The sequence below is a fragment of the Dipodomys spectabilis genome, unplaced genomic scaffold (genome assembly GCF_019054845.1).
Source record: "Dipodomys spectabilis isolate Male_0828 unplaced genomic scaffold, ASM1905484v1 ptg000081l, whole genome shotgun sequence".
NCBI classification, from domain to species: domain Eukaryota; kingdom Metazoa; phylum Chordata; class Mammalia; order Rodentia; family Heteromyidae; genus Dipodomys; species Dipodomys spectabilis.
The window spans coordinates 19981094-20006377 of NW_024870758.1; the positions used below are offsets into that span (position 1 = coordinate 19981094).

The 25284-nt window shown below is 35.9% G+C and overlaps 1 protein-coding gene across 1 annotated transcript in view; it reads left to right on the top strand.

The window, feature by feature from the left end:
* Positions 1-25284, top strand: part of Kcnj3 (potassium inwardly rectifying channel subfamily J member 3) — a 149406-nt gene that overhangs the window by 11712 nt on the left and 112410 nt on the right. The window lies entirely within an intron of this gene.

Genomic DNA, 25284 nt, shown 5'->3' on the forward strand with positions numbered 1-25284 from the left:
TTTTGAATTAAAAAGGATTTTTTTTCTCCTTCTGCATCAGTTTAAATATGTGCTGTATGTTATTCCTTAAGATTTTTGTTCCACTGGAATGTTCTAAATCCTTAAAGTTTGCTGCTCTCTGAAAATTTGGTTGGCAAAAAAGTAAATTTGAGCATATTATTTATGCTTGAAACAATGCCTCATTAGTCTGGAAGCTACTGGATTAATAGAACAAAATATAGTCTCATAATTATACATGCAAATGAATGTATATCTTGAATTTTACATGTTATCCAGGTAATAAATAACAAGGCATATTGTCACTCTTAATTTTTCTTCAAACATCATGATAATCATAGTGTTATGTATAAAGTATACAAATACTGCAACACTACTCACAATTAATATTCAAGTTTTATACTAATTTGTAAGATCTTTGTTTACATAAGTCATTTTTGGACAAGGAGCAGTGAAACTACTATAGTTTTCTCGTCTATCACATAATGTATCTCTGAAATTTAGAATCTCTCTTTTAAAGGACAAATAATAAACAAGTACCTTGAATCTACATTTTACTATAATGTTTATTAGTCTGCAGTTTAAAATGAAGACTCTGAACCTTTTTTGAGGATTTATTAAAATTTTAATATATGTGAAGTTTGGTTTGGTGCACTGTTTTAAGATTGTAAGCCTTATTCAATTTTTCATTAGCATTTAAGTGATACGAATATTATATGAGACATTTTAGACTGTAAACAAACTGATTTTTGAATTTCTTCATCTAAGCAAACTTATATTTCAATATCATTTTTTACATCTCATTTCTTAGTGTTACATTGTGTGTGTGTATGTGTGTGTGTGTGTGTGTACGCATGTGTGCATGTGTGTGCACGCACAAGTCTTAGGCTTGAACTCAGAGCTTGAGCACTGTCTCTGAACTTATGAGCCACAGCTCCACTTCCAGCTTTTCCGTGGTTAATTGGAGATAATAACTTCATTAATTTTCCAGCCTGGCTGGCTTTAAATTACCATCCTTAAATCTCAGCTTTCTAAGTAACTTGGATTGCATTGTGAGAGATACCAGTACGTGGTCAGACAGTTATTATTATTTTTTGTTGATTTATTTCATACAGTTATATAACTATGTGCTTATAACCTACCATAAAATTATTATTCAAATCACTATTAAGAAAGGGCTTTTGTGTATGTGCCAGTACTGGGGCTTGAATTAAGGACCTGGGCTTTGTCCTGGAGCTGTTTGGTTGAAGGTTAGTGCTCTATCACTTGAACCACAGATTCATTTCTGGATTTTTTTCTGGTTAATTGCAGATAAAAATCTCATGGACTATACTGGACAAACTTGTTTTGAATGATCATTCTCAGATTTCAACCTTCTGAGTGGCTAGGTTTAAAGGCATGAGGCTTTAAGTGATATATATATATTTATATATATAATATATATCACTTATATATATCATATATATGTATGTGTGTGTAATTTATCATGATATATACATGTATAGAGACAGTTTTAAAGATATACTTACCTATCCATCCATTCTTTCCCTGATTTTTATAAGTACCATGTATATTTCTTGAAAGTGAAAGCATTTTCCTACAAACTCACATTTCAAAGGTAAAATAACTCCCCAAATGTGCTTTGTGTTTCTTGACAATGGTGTCCTTGAAGACTTTAGACTAAGGTCTTTACCAAATGTTTCTGCTTAGGTATGTATGAGGTTATCTTATTTATTAAATATTTTGGCTTCAACATGAGTATCTCAGGGGAATATTAAAGCAGGTTGTTCCCTTCCTTCCTTCCTTCCTTCCTTCCTTCCTTCCTTCCTTCCTTCCTTCCTTCCTTCCTTTCTTTTTTCTCTCTTCTTTTTCTTTCTTTCTGTTTTCTTTCTTCCTCTTTCTTTCTTTCTTTCTTTTTTCCTGTCCTTCATTCATTCCTTCCTTCTTTCATTCCTTTCTTTCTTTCCTTCAGGATAGCCAACAATGGTATATTATGTAGATTCAAGAGGAATTTTGCAACATCATTTATTCTTTAGGAATATTGGTTTTAACATTTCCTCCTTTGTGCTTGAAAAAAAATTGTCAATGAACTTGCAAAGAATGCTTTCCACAAGAAATATGAAGACTTGGCTAATAATTCATTTCTTATTTAGAAATTATCTTTTATGAAGAAGAGAATTAATAAGCCTACTTCCTCTTAACCCCTAAATTACATGTGTTTTCTAGGTCTAATACAGCAGAAATATTGCTTACATGAAGAAAATTTATCAGACATTTTGTTTCAATATATGTTCTAATGGACACTGTTGAAACTAAAACCTGCAGCTCTACTCTACCAAACCTGTTTAAAATAACATGTTTTATATCCATTTTGCCATTAATTCTCTTGAATTAATCTAGATTCATCTTTAAGGATACTTCCTTCCTTATCTCTCCAGTCACAATAATTTTCTTGTCTCATTATAGATTATAATATTATCATTAATATTAGACAGGATTTGTTGCTATTAAGACATCAAGATTTTCCAGTTTTTCTACTCAAGTTCCATAGTACTAAATCTTCCCAATACTTTTTTTTTTACTCAGAACAACTTCCTATCACATTTAGCAATAAAGTACCATGTTTTTATTTCCAGTAGAGAAGTAATTACTGAATTTATGCTGTGTGCTTAAAAGTATTGGAGTTGCTATAACATGATGACCTAAGTGGACAGATTCCCTTTCCTCCCTGGGTTCTATTCTAATTAGAGAAGGAAGATGACAAACCATAAATAGACATACAAAATATTATTAGGTTCTAATATGTTGAAATAAAAAATAATATGACCATGGGATAGAAAGTGCACAGAGATTGCTTCAGGTAAGGGAAGTCACTCTGAAATTAAACTGAGCCTCACCTATCCAGAGGGAAAGCTTGGGCTTGTAGAGGGGCAGTGTGGCACACACTGCAAATCAGCTGATACAAGGGCCCTGACTTGGGAATGGGTTTGACTTATTCTAGGCACCAAGAAATGGCAGAGGTGTTTAAAGGAGACTGTGAATGGTGTTCAGTGTGTGAGGATGGGGGGAAGTGTTGGGATTTCATCATAAAGCCAAGTAATTATTTAGTAATAACAAATTGTACATATCAGAAGGCCCACTTTTCTTCTAGTAGGTGGCATTACTTTTTTTGTTGTTGTTATTGTTGAAGTTAATAGCTGCTGACTTGGAAATGTGTACAATTCTCTGGAGTTACCACTTTCATGTTTCATGTGACCAATCCCTGCTCTCTCTCCACCCACTTGGACAGAAGTATGATGTCACTGAAATTCACTGGTCACAATCTTTAATTTTTTTTTTTTTTGCTACTTCTCAATCCTGAGGTCTCAGCAGGGAATAATGTAGTGGGGGAAGGAGGTGAGAAATTAGAAATTTGCTAATTTTCATGAAAATTTCAGCTTTCATCCCAAGATTCACCTATATTAATGTTCATTTTCTTGGAAATGTTTTACAATGATCAGACTCGGGGCTTTTTGCCCTTTGTGATGTAAACAAGACAGACTTTCCATGCCCAAGATCTGCTTCTTATTCACCAGGAATCAGCAAATTCCTAATGTAGCCTACCTGTACCTCTTGTTCTCTTTTCCTTTCCTCCCAGGAGAGAGCCCTGCTGGAGGCAAGCAAAGCATGGCAGATTTGGCTCATTAGAACTGATGCTTTCAAACTTCAATCTGGTTTCTGATGCTATTTGGCAGTCTTTTTAATTGTCTTTTCTGTATTCTAAAGCTTACTCCCCATGGGATCTATTTTAGACCTTCTCTCTTTCCATGTCCCCATTCCCAGATGTCCTTTCCCTTTCTTGGCTTATCATCTCTTCACCTAATCTATTAAAAACAATGACACTTCAATTTCTTGTGCATCTATCTACTCTACTTATTTTTCTGCATAGTTATATTATCTCTTTCCTGTTATTGTTGGGGAAAGTGACTATTCTTACCCTCCCATTGTCTCTTACAGAGACAGTCATGTTTGTTAAACATTTCTTCCCATTACCTACAACTTAAAGTTCTTCTCATGATATCTTCTAAAGTCCTATTAACTCTACTTGTGTAAAATGTTTTCAGAGTTTTTTCCCCCCTATAGAAAACATTTCATTAATTGCTCTTTTACATTTTGAAGGCTTTGTTTCCATGGGATTGAGATATAACATTTTCTCCCAACTTTTCTCTGTATTTTCCAGTTGTTTCTTATATTCTCTGTCATAGTCCCTTAGCCTTCCTCTGTCTACAGCTTCTCCCTAACTTTCTGCCGTTGCCATCATTCTTATCTGGTTCAGATGCTTGCTATTTTGGCAAATTCACAAGATATTGGGTAAGAAATCTCCCATCATTTTGTTCTTGCATTTCCTATATGAATTTCAGATCACTTCCCCACAATTCAATTTTCCTTAGTCCAAATACGAGGTCATCACCTTACATCCTCTCTTGGAAAGTTTGTCTCGATCAAATGACAGCCATTTATCCACAGTCTACCTCTTTTCTTCGTAAATCTAGCTAATTTCTTCATTGCACTATTATGCAGGTTAACCACGACTGTAAATGCTAAAGAACACAATTGTAGACAAAAATAAAAATAAAAAAATAAAAAAATCCTTCCCTTGTGGATTATTGTTATCATTTGGTAAATAAAATAAGAAGACTAAACTACTTCACCTAGAATTTTAGGGAGTCTTATGAGCCATTAAAAAAGAAAGCAGAAGGAGATGGATTAGGGTATGGGGAGGTCAGGCAAGGCCTGAGTCCAAAGTCCCTGGGTTGAGCATAGCAATGACTGGGAGGAGGGCCAAAGTTCCCAGGGGGTGTGGTATCTGATTGCTTCTCTTCTCAAGAATGCATCCCATTTAGTCTTTAAGCTCACATCTTGCTATCACTGAATCATACGATCCAGAAATGGATTTAGTGCCTAAAGGATCTCTCCTTGCAGGCACATGTCATGGTCTACTGCTACCCAATAGATTTGTATCCAATAGTATTTTCAAGACATACCTCTGCTTAAAACGCTAATGACTGCTACATCAACACACACACACACACACACACACACACACACACACACACACACACACACACACACACACACACACACACACACACACACAGAGTTCCTGTGAAGAAAGCTCAGTTACTTCTCTTCCTATGATGCCCAGACACTGGTTCATGGCTCTCATTTTTGCTCCACTGTCAGTGACTATGGTTTGTTTTTTGTTGTATCACTTGGGGTAGCAATTCTGTCTTCTCTCCACAGGAGGGGCCATATGTGTTGAATATTCCCTGGGCATATCAGTTTCTCTAGCTGTTTTCCTTACCACCTCAAGGCCTCAAGATAACTTGGCTTGTTTGCTCAACAGTTGCTCTATAATTGAACCATGCCTCCAGCCACTATTTTAGTTCATTCACTTGGAAATGATCTTTTTTTTCTGGCCTGGACTGGCTTTGAACTATGAGTCTCTGGGTCTCGGTCTACTATGTAACTATGATTAGAAGCAGGAGCCAAAGACAATGGGTTGCAACTATTTTTAAAAATCCTGAGCAAAATCTCCTACTTATGCTGTCCGTTTTTAATGTTTTTTGTGATTACTACTGTAAAATTCAGTACCAGTTTACAAAAATACACAAAAGTTCCATTTCCTCATAATCCTGCAAAAAATAAATATATATATTTAAATTTCTTGTCATCATTTGGTTTCTTTTGACTAGTGGTGAGTTTGAAATTTTGTATCTGCTATACTGGCTTTTATATTACATATTGCCAGATAATATGTGTAAATTGCAATATGTACTCTATACATAAATTTCTAGTATAGTTGACAAAATCATATCCCTAGTGTCTTATCTTTTAGTGGAAATATTTTCTTTATAGGTATGTATGAGTCATCTTATCATATTTTTATCATATAAGTTTATACTTTCAAATAAGCTATAAACTTCCAATACATATATATACATATATATATATATATATATATATATATATATATATATACATGAAGGACTTTCTTTTATAGCTCTTTTGTGTGTGTGTGTGTATGTGTGTGTGTGTGTGTGTGTGTGTGTGTGTGTGTGCCCTAGATCTCAGAAAGTGGGGGATCCAGTAAACACAGCTGACTTGTTCAATGCCAACTGAATTTAGTACAGTTATCATCTTTTTACAAGCTTATTTTCTGAGTCATGATTTGTTTGTCAAGTAAATCAAGCAATAGATGCTTATGAGTATACCTATGTAGTTAGGTTCAACATAGTGCAAGGTTGCTTAAGGAAGAAGTCCACAGTGAAAAGAGAGAAAGATGTTGAGCTAAATTCAGTATTAGCACTTGGTACTCAAACACATTTAAGTTATAGTAGGAGCAGAGAAGACTAGCCCCTGGATTTGACCTTGGAAAGATCTGGAAGGTCATCTGCAGGACATGGGATGTATTAAAATCTGAATGGGAAGTGGGGAAGCAAATCAACAAGCTTCTGAGGGCTGGACCTTCTGGTCAGAAAGACAGCAAGTGTACATATTGAGGGTTCATTTTGTTAAGAATATCATGGATAAGTCAGTTTCTTCACAGATAGTAGTATAGGAATACTGGATACAGATGAGTTTGGAATGAAAGTTTGGACATAAGTCAGCTGAAAAGGAAGCCTATAAAGGACTTAAATAAACAATGCTATGAAAATATTTGCAAGAAAGAAAAACCCTTTGATAGCTGTTGTAAGATGGATTGAATGGTCTGAGACTGGAGACAGACCAGTCATTTAGTTGTTTCAATAGCCTAGAACAGAGGTAATTAAGGTCTGCATAAAATGGCCTGGCTCCAGCAACTACGGGGACTGTTGAAGATAATGAAGAAAGCCTCAGGTTTCTGCTGTTACTTTTGATTAAAGAGGAATAGGAAAAGTGGCCGTAGGATTCCTTTCCTGGAACTCCCACAGGCTGCTTAGAAAAGGCAGAGATGCCCAAAAGAAATAAAATAATGGAGAATAATAAATGAAGCAACACTAACGAGATATATACTGTAATTCCTTACTAGTAAAAAAATAGCTCAAATTTTTCTAAAGAAATAAGCCATAGAGCAGTCTCTCAAGTTGTAGAGATGCTCCTTTGTATGTTTCCTCTCCTAATAATTCCACTGCATTTAGCTTTTTGTAACTAATCAACCAATACTCCTTAGTAATCCATTTGAAAACAGAAATCAGAAAACTGTCTTGTAGTACTATAAAGGAGGTAATATTTACTTAATTATTGGAAATTTTACTCATCCTTTCCAATTCCAGTTTTGAATTATTAGCCTCTGGGTAACTCAATGTTTGTAGTTAGCAGCTAAATCAAGATGTGCTTGTTCACCTCTCCGTTCTTATGTTCATTATGCAGATTACTGCTGTCTTTCCTTCCTTCCTTCCTTCCTTCCTTCCTTCCTTCCTTCCTTCCTTCCTTCCTTCCTTCCTTCCTTCCTTCCTTCCTTCCTTCCTTCCTTCTTTCCTTCCTTCCTTCCTTCGTTTCTTCCTTTTTAACTTATTTTTTTTTAATTTAATTTTATTTTATTTGTGAACATATTGTACAGAGGAGTTACAGTTACATGGGCAGGATAATGCATATATTTCTTACCAAGCATTGCAGCCTCCTCCTTTGTTTACCCTTCACATCCCTTCCCAGCCTCCCCCCTCCCCCCCTAATCCCAATCCTTCTCCTTCCCCCCCTTCCCCCCCCTTACCCCCCCCCTCCCGCACCAACGTTGTAAAGCTCGTTTTGGACATGACAACTTGTACTTCTCATTGTTGCAACAGGTCCACCTGTATCCTTAAACAACTGGTTTTTCCCCATCTCCTCCACAAGTTATACTGACATCAAATATAGTGAAAGCAGGGGTTATACTGTGGGGGAGGGACATACAAAGCAACAAAGAGATAATCTTACAAATGTGTTAGAAACACATGCATGAAAGAAAAAAACATTAAAATACACATCTAAGGGTTCATTTTCCTGACATCACATTATCTGACCTTTTCCGCTTGACTCATACATATACTAGATATTACAAATAAGGGAAACCATGGGACCTACGTTTCTTTGGGCCTGGCTTACTTCACTTAATATAATTTTTTCCAAGTTTTTCCATTTCGTAACATATGGGGCAATGTCATTCTTTCTGATGGAGGCATAGAATTCCATTGTGTATATATACCACATTTTCTTGATCCATTCATCTACTGAGGGGCATCTGGGTTGCTTCCATATCTTAGCTATGGTAAATAATGCTGCAATAAACATAGTTGTGCTGGTAGCTTTAGTGTGGTCTTGTTTGTAAACATTTGGGTAAATGCCCAAAAGTGGGATTGCTGGGTCATAGGGGAGCTCTATGTGACGTCTTTTGAGGAACCTCCATACTGCTTTCCAAAGTGGTTGAACAAGTTTACATTCCCACCAACAATGAAGTAAGGTTCCTTTCTGTCCACATCCCCTCCAGCATCTGTTGTTGTTAGAGTTCTTGATTTTTGCTGTTCTAACTGGAGTGAGATGATATCTCAATATTGTTTTGATTTGCATTTCTTTTATGGCTAGGGATGTTGAACATTTCTTCATGTGTCTATTGGCCATCCTTCTTTCTTCTTCAGAGAAGTTTCTCTTTAAGTCTTTCGCCCACTTACTTATTGGGCAGTTGTTTTTTTGAGGATTTGTTGTTGGGGGGGTTAATTTTTTGAGTTCCAAGTATATTTTAGATATGAGACCCTTGTCCGTTGTATGGCTAGTAAAGATCTTCTCCCAATCCGTGGGCTTTCTATTGATCTTGCTAGCTATGTCATTTGCCCTGCAGAAGCTCTGCAACTTTATGCAATCCCATTTGCCCAACCTTTCTTTGATTTGTTGTGTTTCCGGGTCTCTATTCAGAAAATTTCGGCCTGAGCCAAGGAGACCTAGGGTTTCTCCTATTCCATCCTGTAATGTTTTCAGAGTGTCTGCTTTGACTTCAAGGTCTTTGATCCATTTGGAGTTGATTCTGGTGCAGGGTGATATATAAGGATCTAGCTTAAGTTTTCTACATGTAGTTAACCAATTTTTCCAGCACCATTTACTGAAGAGGTTGTCTTTCTTCCATTCTATTGTTTTAGCTCCCTTATCGAAGATTAGATGGCTATAGGTCTGTAGGTTCATTTCTGGGTTTTCAATTCTATTCCATTGGTCCTGAGGTCTGTTCTTATGCCAGTACCAAGCTGTTTTGATTACTATGGCTTTATAGTAGAGTTTGAAGTTTGGTATTGATATTCCTCCAGCAGTGTACTTTCAGTTGAGGAGCGTTTTTGCTATTCGGGGTCTGTTATTGTTCCATATGAATTTTTGGATTGCCTCTTCTATTTCCTTGAAGAATGAGGTTGGAATTTGGATAGGTATTGCGTTGAATTTCTTCCTTTTTAACTTATTGTAAAGGTAATGTACAGAGGGATTGCAGTTACCTAAGTCAGGTAATGAATACATTTCTTTTTAAACAGTATTAGCCCTCCCTCATTTTCTCCCAGGTTTTCCCCTCCAGTCTCCCATCACCCCCAAAGTTGTATAGTTCGTTTTCAACATAGTGTCTAGTGAGTATCAGTGCTAAATTGGTTCTGCCTTTCAAAGACATTGTTACTATTTCAGATAACAGTGACAATGATGTATATATATTTGATGCCTCTTCCAATAACTTCTATGATTACTTATTTGTTAATTATTTATTACTTGACTGGTAGTTTTCTCTTGTAAAGAGCCTTTATTAATCAGTTGCTGAATTAAAATATGGAAGACTTTGGATATCTTTTATGTAGGAAACCTTTATCATTTCTTTTATTTATTGATCAGATTTTAAAAAGTAGCTTGTAAATATTGAAGGAGGAAGTAGAAGGGTCAATCATCAGATTTGCTCTTGACTGTAATACTTCCTGAGACATGAGAATTTCAGTAATGAAACCATGAATGTCCTGGTCACCACTCCACTCAACAGCCTGAGATGTCAGCTCAGCTTTCCTAATTGTCAGCCAGCCTGAATTTAATTGATGATGGAATAATTTAACATTCATGTTTTCCATTTGCCACCCTTTTCCTTACTCTATTTTTGTCAACACTGAAGTCTCAAATTTTCTCTGTCTTATGAAATTTAATCAATTCAATTTTTTTTTTTGGTCGGTGGTGGGGCTTGAACTCGGCCTTGGCACTGTCCCCTCAGCTCTTCAGCTCAAGGCTAGCACTCTACCACTTGAGCCACAGTGCCACTTCCTGTTTTCTGGTGGTTTCTTGGAGATAAGAGTCTCAAGGCTTTCCTGCCCAGGCTGTCTTTGAACCATGATCCTCAGATCTCAGCCTCCTGAGTAGCTGGGATTACAGGCATGAGCCACCAGCACCTGACTTTCAATTCAGTCTTTAGTGTCTGATGGTAGAGGGTTCTCATTTCTTAGACAGCAGGACTTTCTGGGTAAATTGCTAATCTTTAGATGTGTTGAAGTAGGACTGGATCTCCATTTGTCACAATCTTGTTAAAGCCTTATATGAACAGAAGAACCTAGCAAAGCTTATGTGTAATCCAGTTAATTATTATATGTAAATATTGAGCAACTATAATTGTGCAAAGCCAATTTGAGATAGAATGTGGAGTAGTCCAGTGAGAAAAAAATTCAAATATATATACATTAACTCATTTCATGCTTAACAAAATAGTGGTATCTGCGCCCTTGTTTAGACATGCCATTTTATAATATTCTGGATTTGTGTTACATGAAATTTGCATACCTGTTAGGCACAGAGTGATTTTTATTAAGTCTATTATGTTCTGAAGTCTCTATCCTGCAACTAAGAGAACCAATAATACCCAATGAACTAAGTACTCAGTAGCTAGTTCTTGATCTAACTTTCTATGTTGATATGTGCTAAACCTGAAAAACAGCACAGATCTTTAAACTTGTGAAGTCTTCGGAAAGTTTTGTGTTGATTCAGACTGTGCTGTCTGATGTAGCCAAATACAAATTAATGTGTGTATGAAAGAGTGAAAAGCAGTATATATTAAAAGTGGATTGCCATGTTAACCAAGAACAAGATATGATGTCTATAGTGGAACATTGAATGCAATAATACAAATGTCAAAAATGTTGGTGCCACTCGCTGATGCAGAGTTGCCACACATGCATTAGATCCAGAAAACTTTGTACCATTGCAGAGTAGGGAATATCAATATGCTTATGGCAAAGTTCAAAGGGACAATTTTTATTTTAAAATGACACAAACATTGGCTGTTAGTCATGAAAACCAAGGCACTTTAGGCATTTGTTTCCTGGGAAGTTTTCACAGGGGTAACAGGGATTAAATAGAAAGAGGATTTTAACAGGCAATGATAGTGAGCGTTGAGATTCAGATAGAGTGAGTTTCGCTTGATAAATAAGGAATCCATTTGACAAAGCTTCACTTTGACTAATTTTTACACTGTTGTTAATGTGCCCTAGGTGCTGTGTAGCACTGAAAGAGTGAAAAATTGTAACTGCTCTGTTATTGTTGCTGTTGAAAATCAATGCTGAGTGAGATTAAATGATGTGTAATTATTTTGTAAGCTATTACATCTTAATATTCAGTAATAATACTGATAGAGTGGCAGTAAAACATGGGAGAGGTCTCCCTCATAGGATAAGGAAATAGAGATAAATAGGATAATCAATTATTTCTTGTGCAGGTGGTGACTTACTCTAGGAAGATCATCTTAATTGGGTTGATTGAATGTGAGCTATATTTGTTTAATCTCTTCTGCCAAAAATATAGTCCTTACCTTGGGTTTTGAACCATTCCTATTGCCTTCCTCAGAGAAGAGATATGTCTAGGCCATAGCCAAGAGGTGATTAGATCATACTGGGATTTGAAGAAAGAGCATCTTAGTCTTCCTTAAATTACTGTCAAGCAATTTTTCCATATATTTCTAAATTAACTATAATGCAAGTCCTTTATTTCATTTTGTTTAATTTTATTTTCATTATAGATTTGTTCTCATCTAAGTTGGAAAATGTTGTCAGCTTTCAGTGTTTTGTTTAGTCATTTGTAATATCTACTTTGTGCTACAATTTCCCCCCAAAATACAGGTAAAAGTTGAGTTCTTGTAAAAAAAAAAAAAAAAAGCTTTCTCTGCATTATACCTAAATATGAGAGGGGACAAACATATGGGGCTGTGAGGATTAGTGAAGGTTTGGACGTTCTGCATTGAACATAAATGTGTTGTTTGTGGATGTCCTCTCAGCACTTTTTTATTTTATTTTATTTTTAGTACTTTTTTGTGTTATGAATTTACTTTCTGACTCATGCTCCTGATTCAGCAGTTCCCCAGAAATGGCTCCAATCTTTCTGCATTTGGCAACACTGCTTAGAGAAAGTAAAAAAAAAAAAATGATGGAGCTTCTTTGTATATGTTTCTGTATTCATTTAGAATAACATTATCAGCTCCCAAAATATTTCAACATGTGTAATCTGTTTTTTCTATATTTGATTTTCACCAATGGCCTTTACTCAAGTACAATTCAGTAACATTCATTTAATATTTATATATTATAATCAATACTCTTAAAGTTTATAAGGGTTAAAGTAGTAGTTAAAAATTTGATATTTTATGATCTATAAATTGTAGAATGATACTGTCTTACAGTAATCTTCTAAGAAAAAAATTGAGATGACTTAAATTTATAAGGCCAATTTAATGCAATTGAAAAAAGACTTCAATCTTGAACATCTGGAGTCTATTTTTATTTTTATTTTTTTTATATTAATCCCTGTACTGCTGCTTGAACTGAGGGCCTTTTATTCTCATTCAACGTTCTCGTTTCATGGCTGAGGCTTTACCAATTGCACCATGCCAAGAGCCTGGTATTTTGCTGGCTCATGAAGATAGAATCCCTCAGACTTTTCTGTCCAAACTAGCTTCAAACTGTGATCCTCTAGGTCTCAGTCTCTTGAATAGCTAAGATCACAACCAAGAACCATCATCGATTGCCTTCAGTCTTGATCTTTTCATGTCTTCTATTATTCTGTATATTAATTATCTCATAATTTATATTATCTTTCTGTCTCTGCAAAAGGTACCTAAGATAAATCAGCTTAGAGGGAGGAAATATTTATTTTGGTGTATGATTTCAGATGTTTTGGTCTATGATTGCTTGACCCCAAACTTTAAATCTGTGGCAAGGCAGGATACCACGGCAGGGAGCTTATGATAGAACAGAACTTCTTGCTTTGTGTGGCCAGCAAGCAAAGAGACAAAGAGGAAAGAGCCAAGGTCCCCCTATCTCCTTGGGCTTGCTTCTAGTGACCTGCTCCAATTAGGTGCAATCTCCTACCCTTTCTACCACCTCCTAATAGCACCACTGATTAGATTACAAGCCTTCAACACAGGAGTTTTTTGAGAACATTAAAGAAACTGATTGTATCATGGTTTTAATTTATTGACTTGTTTAAATGAATTCTAACAAACTGAACTTAGTTCTTGTTTAAAATGTGCTTAAGGCTGGCTGTCAATGGCTTTTGATGTAATCCTTTCAATGTGGGAGTTGTAGATAGAATCAAAGTTCCATGGTTTCCCTTATTTGCAATAACTAGTATATGTCTGGGACAAACAGAAAAGGTCAGATAGGATGATGTTAAATGAAATGAACCCCAAGATAGGGATACAAGGGGTTTTTTCTTTTTTGTTACTGTTTGTAATGTATTTATAAGGTACCATGTGATTTTTTTTTGTTGCTTTGTATGTCCCTCCCCCAGGTATAACCCCTGTTTTCACTGTATTTGATGTTGGTATAATGTATTTGATGTTGTTTAAATAGGGATACAGGTTGACCCATTGCAATAATAAGATGTACAAGACATTATGTTCAAAAACGAACTTTACAATTTAGGCGGGGTGGGGGGGAAGGGGAGAGTGTAGTTGAGGAGATGGGAGGGAAGGGATGGTAGGGAAAAACAAAGGAGGAGGCAACAATGCTTGATAAGAAATGTACTCATTACTTTGCTCATGAAACTGTAACCCCTCTGTACAGTATTTTCACAAAAAAAAAAAAGGTTGAGGTCAGCTTTGGAAAAAATATGCATGAGACCTCATCTCAACAGAAAAAGATGAGCATGGTGGTGTGTGCTTGTTATCCCAGCCCCGGCATGAAGTATAAATAGGATTGTAGTTCAGGGTAGCTTGGGCATAAAGGGAGACCCAGTGGCTCACACCTGTAATTATAGCTACTCAGGAGGCTGAGATCTGAGGATTGTGGTTCAAAACCAGCCCAGGCAGGAAAGTCTGAAAGACTCTTATCTCCAATAAACTACTCAGAAAAGAAACGGAAGTGGGGCTGTGGCTCAAGTGGCTCAAGTGGCTTTGTGCAGAAAGAGGCTCAGTGACAGTGCCCAGGTCCTGAGTTCAAGCCCTGGGCCTGGTGGGGGGTGTGGGGAGCATGAAAGATTGGGGCTGTGGCTGAAGTCATAGAACACCAGTCTACAAAGTTCAGATTTCTGAGTACAGAGCCCAATATTGCTAAACTGGGCTTGAAGTGTTACTCAAAGTATAGCTACAAGCGTTACAACGTCCTCATTTGTAATTCCTCTTTACCAGCAGCCCAGACACCAGTGAAAACACTGTAAGTTATCTAAATTGATCCTTTAGTTATATCTTCCCAATGTGATGTCTTCTCTGACTTGGATATACTTATTTTGTAAAATGTAGTGCCAGACGTGGCACTGTGACTCAAGTGGTAGAGCGCTAGCCTTGAGCTGAAGAGCTGAGGGACAGCGCCCAGGCCCAGAGTTCAGGCCCCACGACCTACCAAAAAACAAAAAAAAAGCATATTTTTCTCTTTTATAATGTATGCCACTGGAACCAGGAACAAGAGAAAGAAATTAAATTAAAAAAATTTAGCCGTCACATAATTAAATAGAATTGGAATGATAGAATTCTAAAGATAAAATGCACCTTAGTCCTAATCTTATTGAAACTTTCCATTTTATGGAAATGGAAATTATGATTTGATGAGGGAAGAGGTTTATTTGTCTTCTCAGAACTCAGTGGTGGGAAAGCTCAGAGGTACTTGGCACCTTGCTCCCACTTTCTTACTACAGACAATGTCTCATTTATTTAAATGCATTTGTGCTTCTCTACTTTAAGTTTGTTGACATAGAAAGCATGTTTTATTATGAGTTGTCAATGATCTTATCATGTCTGGGGTAAAAATTTTGACCAGAGCTGGGCACCAGTGGATCATGCCTATCATGCTAGCTACTTATGAAGCTGAGAGCTGAAGTTTGTGGTTTGACAAGACAAAAAAGCCCATGAGACTTTTACTTTTAATTAACTTCCACAAAAGCCAGAAGTAGAGCTGTGTTAGTGGTAGTGCTAGCTTTCAGCAAAAAAGCAGATAGCATGTAGACCTTGAGTTCAAGCTCCAGGGACAGCACCATTTAAAAAAAAAGTTTTCATCAGATCAAGTGGTTACCAAGCTGAGTAAAGAATAAGACAAGTCAACAAGTTATAACTGAAAGATAGCCTTGATTACGAATAAAATTAGAAAGGCCTCTTTTGTAGGCAAATATACTCCAAGTTGAAGTTTTGGCATTGAGACATCCATATTCATCTGTGTTTTTGTTTTTTTCTTGGTCATGGGACTTGAACTCAGGGCCTGGGCACTGTCCCTGAGCTTTTTTGGCCAAAGTTAGGTCTGCCACTTTGAGCCAAGGCTTCTGGTTTTTAGGTGGTTAATTGGAGATAAGTGGGGGAGATGGGGGAGGGAAGGGATAGTGGGAAAACAACAAAGGAGGAGGATAACAATCCCCTACAAGAAATGTACTCATTGCCTGACTCACGTAACTGTCACCCCTCTGTACAGCATCTTTACAATAAAATAAAATTAAACAACAACAACAACAACAAAAAGAGTCTCACATACTGGGCTAGCTTTCAACCATGATCCTCAAATCTCAGTCTCCTGAGTAGTTAGGATGACAGGTTTGAGCCATCAATGCCTAGCAACATCCACAGTTTTAAAAGCTATTTATTGGACAGCCTCTAGATATCAAGCTCCATGCCACGCTAGGTATTCAGTGGAGGGTAATAAGTGCCTAGAGCATCAGCTAGCAGAACTCATAATTTGATGTGCAATGCAAAGCACTCATATCTATAGGCAGTTATGGGCATTGCAGAGTGAGAAAGGTACCTTGTTATTGGGGATGGAAGGGGCCACAGCCCAGACTTGGAGAAGGTCAACGGGAGTTTTCCAGGCAAAAAAGGGTAGAAAAGTCATGGGAAGGATGTCAGATGTTGGAAGAGGTGCTGTGATTGTTACTGAGTTATATTTATATGCTAAAAGTAGACTGGGAAGTTAGGGAAAGAGCTATAGAGGAACATAGCAAATTAGGAATGGAAAATACAAACTACCTGTTCACAGTTGTAACAGGTAATGGAGTGCAGATATCCTTTACACAGGAAAATAAACATGATTAAAATAGGGATTTAGGGAAAAAGTCACTCTGGCTGACATTGTAGAAAATATTAAATCAGATGAAAGTAGACGTTTGTAGGGCAGGTAGGGTTCTGTGGTAATCATTCAGAAGGGAGATTGTAAACTGGCAGCTAGTAGAAGCCCTAAGCATCCACTTGTAGCTAAGAGACTGCAGCAGATAACTTGTTGATAATGGCTATTATTTAACCTTACATGTTGCCCTTTGAAGTTTGATGTCTGAAAATGGACAAGACATTAAGATAAGGGGGCATTCATGCCAGCATTTGCTGTTCGTTTTCTTGATATCGGCCATTCTAACTGGGGTGAGGTGGAATCTCAATGTTGTTTTGATTGTCATTTCCTTTATGACCAGAGATATTGAACATTTCTTTATAAATCTATTGGTCACTATTACTTCTTCTTCTGAGAAGTCTCTCTATAAGTCATTAGCCCATTTATTAATTAGGCTGTTGTTTCTTTGAGGGTTTTGGGGATTTAATTTTTTGAGCTTTAAGTATATTTTGGATATTAGGCCCTAAAAATCTTCTCCCATTCTGTGGGTTTGCTATTTAGTTTGTTAGTTATGTCCTTTGCCAGGCAGAGACTTGTAAGTCTGATGCAATTGCATTTTTCCAGTTTTTCCTTGAGCCTAATGTTTCCTTTACCCCTTCCTGTAATAGTTTCATGGTTTATGGCTTTACATTGAAGTCTTTGATCTATTTTGAATTGAGTCTGGTAAAGGTGATATATAAGGGTCAAGTTTCAGTTTTCTGCCTGTAGATAACATGATTTGTTGAAGAGGTTGTCTTTCTTCCAACCTGTGTTTTTGGCTTCCTTATTAAATATTAGATGGCTACAGCCCTGTGAGTTCATTTCTGTATCTTTGGTTCCATTGGTCCTCAGCCCTATTCTTGTGCCAGTCGCGTGTGCCAAGGAGAATAGGGTAAAGAAATGAAAGACGAAAGGCCAGGGGGAAGGGGATTGCGGGCAAAACTTCATTGGAAATACCACAAAATTGAGAAATATAAGAGATGAGGTGGATGGAAGGGGGTGAAGATGTTGAAATAATGATATGGATGAAGATGCATTGTACACATAAACTATTTTGTTCAATGGCAGAAAGCTCAATACATAACCTAAAATTAAGATAAGTAAAGGAAGGGATAGGTTGGGTAGGGTAGGTGAGAATATTGATTAAGATGTGTCATAGTCATAAAACACTTTGGTGAATGGCAACTCCTTTGTACAGATATTTAAAGATAATAATAATATATATTTTAAAAAATGAGTCTTACAGGCATAGGCAGGTGAGTAGGTGAGGTCTGACTATACCAGTAGAAGAGTCTCTAAAATTTGAATTGGACTGGAATGAAGGCATGGAGTGGAATAAAGCTAGAAGGTAAGACTAGAAAGATTCTGGGAGAACGTCATGTGTAGGCTGGAGTGCTGAGCTTCAAGCTCTTGGAAAAACACAGGTTTCTAAGCAGAAGAATTCAAGGATTAGCTTGATATCCATTCTCTGGAAAATAAAGTGAACGTAGATAGCAATAGTACTTATACCTAGTATTTCTAATTTCACTGTATTTTATTTTCCTTTTATCTCTTCCATAAGAGTAGATGCCATAGTTTGAATTCACTTAGCCTTTTGAAAAGTGTCTTCTATGTGATAGATAATTTTTATAAGTTAGATGAGACAAGCTCAGTGCCTTCGTAAAAACAAACTGTTCTAAACTATGGTGTTAACAAAAATATTGCAAATGTTTCTTTTTGAAAGTCTTTAAAAGCATAGAATGAGTTTGTTATAAAATGTCTGTTTTAAAGGTCCACTCTATATATAGTAATATGAAAATAGAATTGTCAAATTTTGAAAAACTTTGCAGAAGATGTCTATGAAACTACTTATATATTCTCAGTTACATATGATTTAAAATTAAATACTAGTTTGCACTTTTGAAGTGTACATGCAATTTGTTTTTCAGAATATTTTAAGAAAGAAAACTGAAGAAACAAAATCTTAGAAATTGGCTATCTATTTCATTTAAATTTTAGATAGATATTTTGTATAAAAGTTAAAATTACAAGTTTTATAGTTATGTAAAATAGTATGATTGTGACAGTTTCCAATTAGAAAGATATCAGGAGCATCTGAGATGACAAAAATTGTGTGTGTGTGGGGGGGGGGGGAGTATGTGAGTATATAGTCTAGGTTTCTGATAAGTAATACAAGATTAAGCCAGTTCTTTTATTGTTATCATTATAGTATGGCTATTATCAGTACTATTTTATCTCTACTGTAAGATAAGAAGTTCAGAAAAGTATTGTCTACAGTTAAATATTATATGTACATTCATATTTGTAGACAAATTTTAAACAAAATACATTTCCAATTGATTTAGGAGAAAAATAATATTGATGATTCAGTTTTTCTTACATCAGAAGTTTTCTTTTGGGGTACTGGGACCGTGGTTCAGTGGTAGAGTGCTGGCTTTGCATGCCTGAGGCCCTGGGTTTGATTCCTCAGCACCACATAAGCAAAAAGAAAAAAACAGCCGGAATTGGTGCTGTGGCTCAAGTGGTAGAGCGCTAGCCTTGAGCTGAAGAGCTGAGGGACAGCGCCCAGGCCCAGAGTTCAGGCCCCACGACCGGACCCCCCCCCCCCAAAAAAAAAAAAAAAAAAAGAAGTTTTCTTTTGGTTTGTAATAAAAATCAGACTGTTTTGCCAAGATTTCATTCATGCATTAGATTTTATTCTAGCATGAAGAAAGAACAGGTAGGCACTGGAATCTAATGCCTTTAATCTTAGCTAATCAGGAGGCTGGGGTGTAAAGATTGAAGTTTAAAGTCAGCCATTATAGCCCATGCCACTCCAATTAATCACCAAAAAAAAAAAAAAGCTAAAAGTAGTGTTGTGGCTCAAGTGGTAGAGCACTAGCCTTGAGCAAAGAAGCCCAGGAACAGTACCCAGAACCCATTCAAGCCCCAGGGCCAGCATCAATAAAATAAAATAAAATAGAACAGAACATAGCCTGTTTGAAGAAGGCTTCTCCAACACATCTCATTTCATGGAATAAATGGCTTATCGTCTTTTAGCATTTATACTGCCATGCTCCAGAGTAATGCTATTTCAATTTGAAAATAACTATTTACCTGGCTGAATGAATAATATCAGATGCAATGGGAAAATGAACTCTCTCTTACTGTTACATTATGTATATAACATTTTAGTTTAATTATGCACTCACACATATATGGAAAAATGTTACATTTCATCTGATTGTTGATGTACACTTATATCCTCGATGAAGACTTGATCTATGAAGAAATGTTATTTTACTGCAAAGAGTTTTTTAATGACTCATCTGTGTGTGTGTGTGTGTGTGTGTGTGTGTGTGTGTGTGTGTGTGTGTGTGTGTGTGTATGTGAGCTGGTGCTGGGGTTTAAATTCAAAGACTCAGGTTCTTATTCAGCTTTCTTGATCACAGCTGGGTCTGTACCGCTTGAGCTAGGCCTTTAGTCCAGTCCTTCTGCTGATTATTAGATGGAGACAGGGACAGTTCTGCTTGTCTGGCTCTAAGCTGTAATCCTCCATGTCTCAGATTCCTGAGTAGCTTGGATTACAGGTAGGTATAAGCCACAGTCATCTGGATTTTAATTATTTCCCTGGGAAAACCTGCTACAAAATGGTGCATATTCCAAAGTAATCTTCTTTGACACTTGAAAAATTTCCAAAATATAACTATATCAGTCCAATTTCAACTACAAGTTGTGTGTGTGTGTGTGTGTGTGTGTGTGTGTGTGTGTGTGTGAGCACACGTGTGTGCGCACGTATGATTCTTACGGTATGTATTCAGAACATGGGCACTGTCCCTAAGTATTTATTGCTCAAGGCTAGCACTCTACCACTTGAGCCACAGCTCTATTTCTGCAGTTTTGTTGGTTAATGCAAGATAAGTGTCTCACAGACTTTTCTGCCTGGGCTGGCTTTGAACTGCAATTCTCAGATCTCAGCCTCTAGAGTAGCTAGGATTATAAGTGTGAGCCATCATCACAAAACATCCTTTTATCAATATACAGATTTTCATTTTTTAACTCACAATTTTTCTTATCATTCTCTGGTCAGATAATAGATGTTTATCCTCTGAATTTTCCTCACAGAATTAGCTTTTAGAGACCTGCTCTCTTCTACTATTTATATCTTTCATTACCCTACCCACTACCAGGATGTTTGAGGAAGGACCTATACTTTTGAAAGTTACTATTTTCACTTTATTTGGAAGACACTACTTGTCTATTCATAACTTGTAGAGTTATCCTGAGAATGCAGATGAGATATAGAATATCCATTGCAGTATTGAGGTCCTATATTGGAAAACATTCTCAAGGTAGATGAATGGTGATTGCTTTGTCCACACATAACTATATTTTTCTCTCCTGCTGCCACATGCTGCAATCCATGGCTTTCAGAATTCTACCTCCAGTAATTTTTTCTTATAAATATTTAACAAAATAGCGTGTGAAATTTACATCATTAGTTCTTGACTATACTCTTAGCTTCCCATTATTAACTCCCTTGGAGTACTTGGAGTAAATCTAGAAAGTTCTGCTAATGACCTGAAAATCATTTTAGGTTATGAAATTTGAATCTATAGAAAGATCATGCATTACCTTTATTCAAATCTATACAGAAGATCATAGTTGGAGGTAGTAGATTTCCACATGAAAAGTTTGCTTAGGTTTTTTAGCATACACCAAAGACTCATGCTTGTAATACTAGCTACTTAGGACTGAAATCTGTAGGATGGTAGATTAAAGCCTGGGAACAAAAGTCTCTGAGACTTCATCTCCAAAACAACCAGTAAATGTCAGGCTAGAGGAAGCTCAAGTAGTACAATGTTAGTGGAACAATTAATATGACCAAGGAGAAGGCTCTGGGTTTAAACTCTGATCCATCCCCCACACCCAACAAAAATAACTTTTATAGATGTTGTTATTCCTGTAAGGCCAGCTACTGTGGTAGATAGAATGTTGGATTCCAATCCAGTGCTGCCCTTAAGTGACCGTATGATCTTTAATTAGTCAAATATTAATCTGAAATAAAAAATCTATTTAATATGATATATGAGCAAAAGTGAATGTCCTGGTTTTAGGTAAAGCAAAGAGAAATTAATATTTTATGAAATCATTAAGAGTCAATATTAAAAACATAATTTTGTTGATGAAGGAAATGATTTAAATATTATTTTATGTCACGCTCTTGAGTATTTAGATCATTATTTCCTAGTTCTATTTACCAAACTCATTTATTGGTGATGTCCAAATTTCAATGTATTTGTGTCATACTGAATATATTTTTAACTAGTGTACATTCTTGATCATTCATTGTTAACTATTTTTTTTCAATGATGGGAATTACAACCAGTAAACTATTGGTATGCACTCTTGGCATTGCTTTTTGTAGAAGTTAGTCTTTTAACTGTTGCATATCTTTAAAGATTTGTGTGTGTGTGTGTGTGTGTGTGTGTGTGTATGTGTGTGTGTGTGTGATGTTTTGCTCTGATGATAGATCATCATAGAAAGGGCCAGTTTGAAAAAGACCTATCTTAAATAATTATATTCTCCAAGCTTTTATGGTTAAAATTAGCCTCTTCTCAATTTATATATAACATGAGAAATTATGTGTTTGGTTCATAGAAACCTTGAAACAAATCTTTCACTTACTAAAATTCAGTATTGACAGTTGTTTGAATTATGAATTTCCTGTAGAAGAATTGTTAAATGATATTTCACCTTGTTGATATTTAAAATACGTCAGATGTTAAAATAAATTGAACTGTATTGATAGGATTGCCATACAAATTGATCCTAAGCATAGACGTTGAAGTGAAATTGCCTGTTTTTTGTTTCTTTGGGACATACACTAATTGCCTGATTCTGGATAAGTTGATTTGCTTCCCTTTGGTTTGATATATTCATATGTTAAATGAAAGTTAAAATTATACTTGTCTAAATTTATCTTTGAGTAATAAGGGAGAATTCAGTGAACAACACTCAAATAAAGTTGTATAGGATGCTTAGTATATTATTACTTAAGAGGCACCCCTAAATATCAATAGCTGTTATTGTTAAATAAAGAATCTTTAATATTATAAGATTTTGTTGAACTTATTTTGGAAGACTAATAATATTAACATCTGTAATGTATGCTAATTTTTAAACACTACTTCTGTGAACTTTTCAAGAATGGATATTGTGCAAAATTGTCATAAATTTACAGTAGAATTTCATTAACGAGTTCCAGAGATGGAGTATATTTCCATTTCAGCACAGTTTTAATTGAAAGGTACAAGTTTTGCATGATTAGAATAAATTCAACATTGTATTGATTTATTCTACATTGAGGGAATTAGATTCACCATTTATACTTTAATAATTGTCTTTGCCAACCAGACCATCTTAGAAGAATTTCACCTAGCATTTAATTTTAATGAAATAAAATATCATAAAGTGCTAAAAAAAATAGGGTAGCAGTCTTTAGTTGATTAGGTAAGGGATATTTAATTAACTTCATTTTTAACTGGACAATGACCTTGAATATAATATTCAGTGTTCACAACATCACTTCTAGGATTTCTTCTATCCGTAACTATAGGATTCAATCCTAATTAACTCCGTCCTCCTCTTTATATTTTACTTTTTTTCAGTAAGGTAATCATTCTATATAATAATCACTGATAAAATAGTATATTGGTTTATACTGTCTGACAATACTTGTCATAATTTTATCACCAATAAGAGCCAAAGACTGAGGATTACAAGGCCACAAATCTAATGTAACACAAAATCTGTAATTTATCAAACATCAACGAATTACTTTCCATCCAAATAACTTTTCATTAGAAAGTTTGAAATATTCCTTAAAATATTTTTAATCATCTTCAAGTAGTTGTACAAAGCCGCCATTCACCCAAGCAGTTTATAGATGCAGTGCATCTTGATCTATGGCACCCCTTTTATTCTGACCTATCCCTCCCATCCCACCCCTTTCCTTACTTATCTTAATTTTAAGTTAGGTATTATTTTTTTGACATTTAACAAGGTAGTTTATGTGTACAATGCATATTGATCTGTGTCACCACTCTATTAACTTCATATTTTACAGCACTTCTGGCTAAGTAAGGCTTTATAAATTAGGAATGTGTTTAGTTGAGATAGTAGTAAAGTCTAACCAACTGTAGCTTAGTTTATTTTTTCATTTGTAATAAGCTAAGTCATCCAAGCTAGTTCTGATGTGCAAAGATGTCATCAAAGAACCAGACTCTTGTCTTCCCATTGTTTTTTAAAAATTGTCATTGTAAAGGTGATGTACAGAGGGACTATAGTTACATAAGTCAGATAATGAGTACAGTGTCACCTCTTCCCTCACTCTCTCCCAGTTTTTCCCTCCATCCCCACCACAAGTTGCATAGTTTATTTTCAACCTAGTGTCTAGTACCACTGCTGCATTTATTCAGTCTTTGTCCCACTAATTCTGTGCTCCTCACGAACTCTCCCTCAGATAAACTTATGTACAAGACAAAAGGTACAGGACAAAAAAGAAAAACAGCAGCAAAACAGCAACAGAGGAGAAAACAGGTCAAAAACAAAATAACCAAAAACTCTTGCTTCTATTTCTTGGAGTTTTTTTTGTTGATAAACATAATTTTATATGTCCACATGCACATAATGGTTGAACTTTTGTGATCCTTTGCTTCTTTAACATTCCCCCCCCCCCCCTTCGTGTCATCAATACTGCTGCTCTTACAAGGTTAAAAGCAGAGTTGGAAGCATAAAAATGGCACAGGAAGAAAGGCCAGCAGTGCTTTCTTCTAGAGAGGTTTTGCTACTCTGTTCAGACAACAGCATTACACTGGACAAAAGTATCTGCTTCTGGGGCTGGGAAGGTGACTCAGTGGTGAGGTGCTTGCCTTGCATGCATGAGGCCCTGGGTTTGATTCCTCAGCACCACATAAGCAGAAAAAGCCGGAAGTGGCGCTGTAGCTCAAGTGGTACAGCTTTGAGCTGAAGAGCTGAGGGACAGTGCCCGGACCCAGAGTTCAAGCCCCACTACTGACAAAAACAAATAAAAACAACAACAACAAAAATACCTCCTCATACCTCTAGTTCCAACTGGAGCAGTTTAAGGAATTGATTATTTTTACCTGTCCATATTGTCTTGGACTATATAAAATTTCTCATCTCTTAGTGAGAAATAATGAGAAGTAGAAATGAATAAATTCAGAAAAAAAAACCAAAATCTTTGCTCAACTAAGTTCTAAAAGTTAAGCCAAATCAACATGATAATTAGTACCGTTTTATATGAAATTTCTCCAGTTTAGTAATTTAAAAGTTTAAAATAATGCCCTCAGTGGCAAGAAAATGTGGTTTATAAATGCAATGGAATTATATGCTTCCATCATAAAGAATGACATTGCCCCATTCATAAGGAAAAGGAAACTTAGAAAAAATCATATAAAGTGAAGTAAACCCAACATAGGCTGCCTGGTTTCCCTCATGTGTAATAATTAGTATATGTCTAGGATAGTCCTAGCAGAGGATCAAGAGCTATGTACATACGACCTTACAAAATGAAGCTAATCAAAATGAATGAACTACAAGATATGAAAACAAGATGATATTTTCCCCTTAATGTACTTATTTCTTTTTCTTTCATTTAAAAAATTTTCCTTTGGTTTACTCCCTGTTATCACTGTTTTTGATGTTGATACATTTTGTATTTACATAAATTTATCTGATTTGG